Source organism: Musca vetustissima, unplaced genomic scaffold, assembly GCF_032173495.1.
Source record: "Musca vetustissima isolate MV318-11 ecotype Yass unplaced genomic scaffold, APGP_CSIRO_Mvet_v1 utg642, whole genome shotgun sequence".
NCBI classification, from domain to species: Eukaryota; Metazoa; Arthropoda; class Insecta; order Diptera; family Muscidae; genus Musca; species Musca vetustissima.
In genome coordinates, this window is record NW_026881041.1 from 230,317 (window position 1) to 237,851 (window position 7,535).

Genomic DNA, 7,535 nt, shown 5'->3' on the forward strand with positions numbered 1-7,535 from the left:
CTATGCCAAATTTCGTGCAAATCGAATGATATATAGGTACTTTGGTGCCTATATCGGGCGAAAATATATATGGGAGCTATATCTAAATCTGACCCGATTTTCACGAAACTCAGCACACATCATTTTGGACCTCATTCAGTACGCTATGCCAAATTTCGTGCAAATCGAATGATATATAGGTACTTTGGTGCCTATATCGGGTGAAAATATATATGGGAGCTATATCTAAATCTGAACCGATTTTTCCCAATTTCAATAGGGTTCGTCCTTGGGCCAAATAAGTGACCTATGCCAAATTTCATCCAAATCGGATCAAAAATGCGACCTGTACTTTGTTCACAAAAATACATGGACGGACAGACGGACGGACGGACAGACGGACGGACAGACGGACGGACAGACGGACGGACATGCGTAAATCGACTCAGAAAGTGATTCTATGCATATTCTCAAAAGGAACCATGTGCCTATCTCGTTTCCTTTTGCCTGTTACAAACATATGCACAAAGACATAATACCCTGTACCACAGTGTGGTGAAGGGTATAAAAACACTGATATAAGAAATGTTTGTCAAACACCAAAGCTGACAAAGGTATTTTAAAACGTTTCATATAAGAAAATATGTAAGATTGTTGGCCAATTTATTAACATTGAATATGTTTAAAGAAAAATAAAATGTTTTTTATTTCTATTTTGACAAATATTTTTTATACATATGCACTTTATTTATTTATTAATATGTTTTTATTTAATCATATGTTTGTCTTTAAAACAAGTTTTTGTTATTTTTCATTTAAACATTTTACATTAAGAGCACATATTCATATAAGAAAGATTTGTATATGCGTATGAACGCTTATAAGAAACAACTTTCTTATATCCGATAATTCCATATAAGAAAAAAAAAAACGATTTTAATAATATATATTTTTATACATCTTTTAACAAATCGTAGTCATCAAATACAACTGAAACTATTTATTTTTTGTTCTGGAGTGTTATTTTTCAGCTATTTTCGTGAATGTTACCTTTTTCCCCAATCCGCCTTCACTAACTGAAACAAAAACTAGCGAGAGACAGCGAATGCATACGCTAATGCAAATCAGGGATGGAAAATGAAAAATGAGTACTTTTTTTAATAAAAGAGTACTTTTTTCAAGAAAATAAAAAAATATTCAGTTTCATAAAGATCGATTTTCAAGATATCATCACTTAGTCTATCTTTCTGATGGTAATAATATGAGAATTCTTGTTTCTTTCGATTGCATTTGAATATGCATGCTATTGACTAATTTGAATTTCACTACCTCTTTCTCGAAAGTCAATGTACCCCAAAATAACACGAATTTCAGTTCCAAAGTGCTCTTGAAATTATTGAAGTAATCACGACGACTATGAATGTCATCAATTTGCCTACCTCACGAGATAGCACTGAGTACGCCAAGTTGAGTATCTGACAAACATATCCGGTTAAAAAAGATTGGAACTGATAAATTAATTTAATCTTTGTAATTATAATCATACTGAACAGTTATCAGTCGTAAACCCATTCATTTTTTTTAAGAAAAAAATTGCAATCTTTATCTCCAATACTTTTGCCAGTCAAATCCATAACAAATTCTAATCAAAAAAAAATATATATGGGCACTTCCGCAAAAAGGTAAACCAAAGTCGAAGAATTTGTTTCTTTAATTGTGCTTAAATACGTAAACTAAAGGCAAAAAATACAAAGAATGACCACATTTGTCATTTTTTCTTCTTGTTCTTAGTATATATACTAATTTAATGACTAAAAAACTGAAAAATCAACAATGTTGCGTGAGTTACGTCGCGTGAGTGACCGAGAAAAATCCTTCGCAAATAAAGGATATGCCAAATTTTGAAATTTTGAAAGTGCAATAATAATGGCTGATATCTCTTATTCATGAAAAGAATATTAAAAGTTCAAAATATTCACACAATTCGCAGAGTTTTCCCATTATTAGTAGTGATGTCTAAAGTCATGTATATTTGAAGTCGCGTGAGTGACCGCTCTTTTGTGGCTTTTATCTCAAAAGTTAAAAACCAGAGGCTCTCAATTTTTTTTTACCACTGATAGCATTCCTAAAGTTCTACAAAAAAGTATTAAGGGAGAATTGTACAAAATGTAATTATTTTCGATTTATTTAAAATTTAAAATTTGATTTTGCCTCTGAAAGTCGTGTAAGTGAATGCGGAAGTGCCCATATACATCATGGTTTAATGGAGGTTTGGATGGTCGCGGAGGTAATACGGTACGGTCTCCTGTATTTCATTTTCATTGCAAAACTTAGAACAATTATCTCGCAACCCATTTTAAATTATATATTCTAAAATTGGACAATACAAAATGTATTTTTAAATTTGAAAATGTGTATTGTTAACTTTGAAAATATATTTTTCATTTGAAAATATTGATATTCGAACTAAACAAATATATTAGCAAAGAAATATATTAATAAGCGTATATGTTTTTAAATTTTCTCAAAACACGTGTTTTTTATACATTTTAAATTTTTACTTTACAAATATATACATAAAAATATAAAATTTGTTTTCCATCAAATATAACTTTCACTTTTCTTTTTCAGAAAAATCGCATACAAATCGCAGTTGTAAGCAAATGCGAAATTATTTTAAAATTCTACAAAAATAGGGTAAATTCAAAAATTGTAAATTTATTAACAACATTATTGTACTGACCAGAGGTATTGTAAATTAGTTATGGTTTCTCTAACCATAGAGAGAAATATTTTTTTCTCTGCCTGTTGATCAAACCATTATTTATTCTATACAGCTATAGTGTTAATCGTATAGGTATTTACAAAATTATTAGGTGTATCAGTAACGTCTCAGATTATTATATATATATATGCAATACATTATTTAATATATAAGCAATACATTAAAAGTAATACAATTTAAAATTTTTGTGATCTAAATGAATATTAAATAGTGTCTTTAGTTTAATTTATTTATATTTAAAAAAAAAAAAAACATATTTTTATAAAATAAAACATTGTTTTATAATTTAATCATCTTCTCTTATTATATTTAAGGAAGGAACAATCTACTTTCTTCACTTCGCACCAGCGGCCAAATATATAAAGTTTGATATTTAGATTCTACTGTATTTCAAATAATGATAAGGAAGACAGAAATTCACCTAACATTGCTATAATTCGGAAACAATATCCAACAAGATTATGTGTTCATGTCTATAAGGGAAAATAAAAAGAACTGTTCTGTCTCTTTTAAACGTTATATAGCGCATACGTTTGAGTGTAAAATATTACGTTTTCAATACGAAGTATGTTATGTATTGGACCATGGCTAACATTGTCTGTTATTTAATTTACATCACATCATATTTCAAAATTATTGGTAATCAAATGTAGATGGCGCTATACAAATAAAATACACACCTATGTGATTTTAATCTTAGATAATAATGACCACGACAAAATTTATCTTATTCACGAAAATTAACAGATTGTGACATCTGTTAGTCAAATTATTTAAAGCATTTCGATAACATTAAATAAATATCGATAATATCACAAAAATTATCTAAATGCTTTGCATGAAGACAATAGCAAGTATTGAAACCATTGAATTAATTATTCTGATGAATTGGATTCTTCATTAACACTGCATTCACAACAGACAAGACAGTGTACAGAATATTAATAATATTATGAATATTAATATTATTAATATTAATGAATTTTTTTTAATTTCATCTATTCAAAATTATTTTCGAATCAAACTCTCAATTCAATAACAGTAGCTAAAAAATAATACTACTCACACAACTAGGCTTTATGATATGATAATTTCGTAATATTTTCTGTTTGACATAGCATCTTCCCAACATAGCATCCTCCCAATAACGACTTTTAATAACACTGCCTTAAAATTTGAAAACTTTCATATACGAAATACTTACTTACTACTTAATAAAACATCTGTAAACATTCGATACCTATGGATCAAAGCTAGTAATGTACAATGAGAGCTTCATATCAAAAACGTGTCAATTTGAATATGACAAATTGTGTTTTCTAAAGTGGCCCAGCAAGAAAATTATCAAGTGTAATTTTGTATTGAATTTGCCTACTGGGAAAGTTTGTAGCACTATATCTGTTTTCGTAAAATAAATCCAGATTTCTAGCATTTTTATATGCTTTGCACATACACCTGGCAATGGCTCATTTACAGGAAATTTGTGGACCCGATATTTAGATTTTAAATTTTATTTTGAAAATTTTGCATTTTGAAAATAAATAGAATTTATTGATATTTCGTACGTTCTGTTTACATTTTTATACCCTTCACCACACTGTGGTACAGGGTATTATGTCTTTGTGCATATGTTTGTAACAGGCAAAAGGAAACGAGATAGACACATGGTTCCTTTTGAGAATATGCATAGAATCACTTTTTAAGTAGATTTATGGATGTCCGTCTGTCCGTCCGTCCGTTTAGATATAGCTCCCATATATATTTTCGTCCGATTTAAGGTAAATAGTGCACGAAAGTCCCTATATATCCTTCGATTTGTACGAAATTTGGCATTGCATTCTGAATTAAGCCTAGAACGATGTGTGTAAAATTAAGTGAAAGATTTAGATATAGCTCCCATATACATTTTCGTCCGATTTTATGTAAATGGTACACCAAAGTCCCAATATATCCTTCGATTTGCACGAAATTTGGCATAGCGTACTGAATTAAGTCTAGAACGATGTGTGTTAAATTTCGTGAAAATCGGTTCAGATTTAGATATAGCTCCCATATATATTTTCGTCCGTTTTTATGTACATGGTGCACCAAAGCCGCAATATATCCTTCGATTTGCACGAGATTTGGATTTATAAGTTAATGAAGAACTCGAATGTGGCCGAATGCAAAAAACATACTAAAATAAGGTTAACCTAACATGTGACAAGTTTCGATGAAATCGGTTTAGATTTCCATAGTCTGCTTTAAATTTATTTACATAATTTTGTTCCATTGTAAGAAGCAACTCTATATCTGACCAAAATTTAGTATAGGTTTCAGAATGACATGTTTAATTTCATGTTAATGGTCCTTCAAAAATTCAACGTCTGTTAGGATTCCGTCTGTTGGATGTACCCAAAGTGGTGAAGGGTATCATATAGTCGGCCCCGTCCGACTTTACTACTTTCCTTACTGGTTCAACATATAAAAGTGACACTAGTGTTACATACAATAACAATTTTCAATGTGGTTGTTGTTGAATTGTATGTGTTGTAGTTTTGCAGTTACCGTTTATAATTGTATCATGATTTTTTAACAACTAAAATATATTAATAAAAATCTTCTAAATTGATTTTTTGCAAATTATGATTTGTTGCATTTTTATACCCTTCACCACACTGTGGTACAGGGTATTATGTCTTTGTGCATATGTTTGTAACAGGCAAAAGGAAACGAGATAGACACATGGTTCCTTTTGAGATAATGCATAGAATCACTTTCTGAGTCGATTTATGCATGTCCGTCCGTCCGTCTGTAGATGTTAAATTGTAAACAAAGTACAGGTCGTATTTATGATCCGATTTAGATGAAATTTGGCACAACTCACAAGGACGAACCCTATTGAAATTGGGAAAAATCGGTTCTGATTTAGATATAGCTCCCATATATATTATAGTCCGATTTAAGGTAAATGGGGCACCAAAGTCCCTCTATATCTTTCGATTTGCACGAAATTTTGCACAGAGTACTGGGTTAGGTCCAGAATGATGTGTGCCTAGTTTCGAGAAAATCGGTTCAGATTTAGATATAGCTCCAATATATAGTTTCGCCCGATTTAAGGGGACCCCCCATTCTCGGGGTCAAAATTTTTGTTGATATAATTCGAATCTATACTAATTAAAGAATGTCCCTACAAAATTTCAAATGAAAATTTCAAGAACTCTCGAAGATATAGCCGATTTATAGTGTCATCATCAAGTGACGGCTGAAGGGCTTCTCAAACTTTAAACGCGTTTTTCTCTAAACATTTTTTCAAATGGCGGGCACGATAACTCAAAAACTAATAACCCAATCGATTTCAAATTTTTACACGTTTCTCTGTGAGTGTATAGCTATCGTATGAACTAGGATAAAGCCAATCGATGAAGATCTACCTTATTTTTTAACTTGGGTTTGGTAAAAAATAGGCGATTTTCCAAAAATATTTTTTCAAAGGTCCACCATTTTGTTAATTTTAGAGCGAAGTCAATAATCCTAGTTTATACGAGAGTCAGACATGTACTCTTTCTAACACCGTTGGAATTTTCGGATTTCGATGTTCCAGTAAGGAGTTATCATGCCCGCCATCAAACTTTTCTTTAATTACAAAAACAACAACAAAACAATAACAACATTTTTTTGCAAATTATTTTTCTTCTATTTTAAATCTTCAATTATATATGTGTAAAGTTACAAACCTTAACAAGCATTGGCTTTGATTTACCAGCCCATTGAAAATCTTGAAAAAATAAAATCGAGAATGGGGGGGGGGGGGGGGTTCCTTTAAGATAAATGGTGCACCAAAGTCGCTATATATTATTCGATTTGCATGAAATTTGGCATAGAGTACTGAATTAGGTGCAGAATGATGTGTGCCAAGTTTGGAGAAAATCAGTCCAGATTTAGATATAGCTCCCATATATAGTTTCGTCCGATTTAGAGTAAATGGTGCACCAAAGTTCCTATATACCTTTCGATTTGCATGAAATTTGGCACAGCGTACTAAATTAAGTCTAGAATGATGTGTGCTAAGTTTCGTGAAAATCGGTCCAGATTTATATATAGCTCCCATATATATTTTCGTCCGATTTAAGGTAAATGGGTCTCTAAAGTCCCTATATATCTTTCGATTTGCACGAAAATTGGCATAGAGTATTGAATTGGGTCCACAATGATGTGTGCTATGTTTCAGATTTAGATATAGCTCCAATATATATTTTCGTCCGATTTTATGTAAATGGTGCACCAAAGTCCTTATATATCCTTGGATTTGCACGAAATTTGGCATAGCGTTGTGAATTGAGTCTAGAATGATATGTGTTACGTTTCGGAAAAATCGGTTCTGGTTTCGATATGGTTCGCACATATACATATATATTCGTCCGATTTTACATAAATGGTGCACCAACCTTCTAATGTTTGTCCGATTAACACGATTTTTTGCACAACGTATCAAGTTGAGACTTGAATAATGTTATTGCGTTTTGTTCAAATTGATGTAGATGCTGCCATAGCGTCCATATGTATTTCGAATGGGTGTCTGAATGAAATTAAAATGTTTACAGTGCGGCGACCGAATAGCGTTTATTAGTTTTGCTATAAATAGTTTTTCATAAATTTGTCCCATGGTACGAAGTCGACTCTAAATTTGCCCGAATGAAATTAAATTTATCATAGGTTGCTGAAAGACTTGCGTATGTTCCTTGGAGGGGATACATATGTACAATATACCCAAAGTGGTGAAGGGTATCAT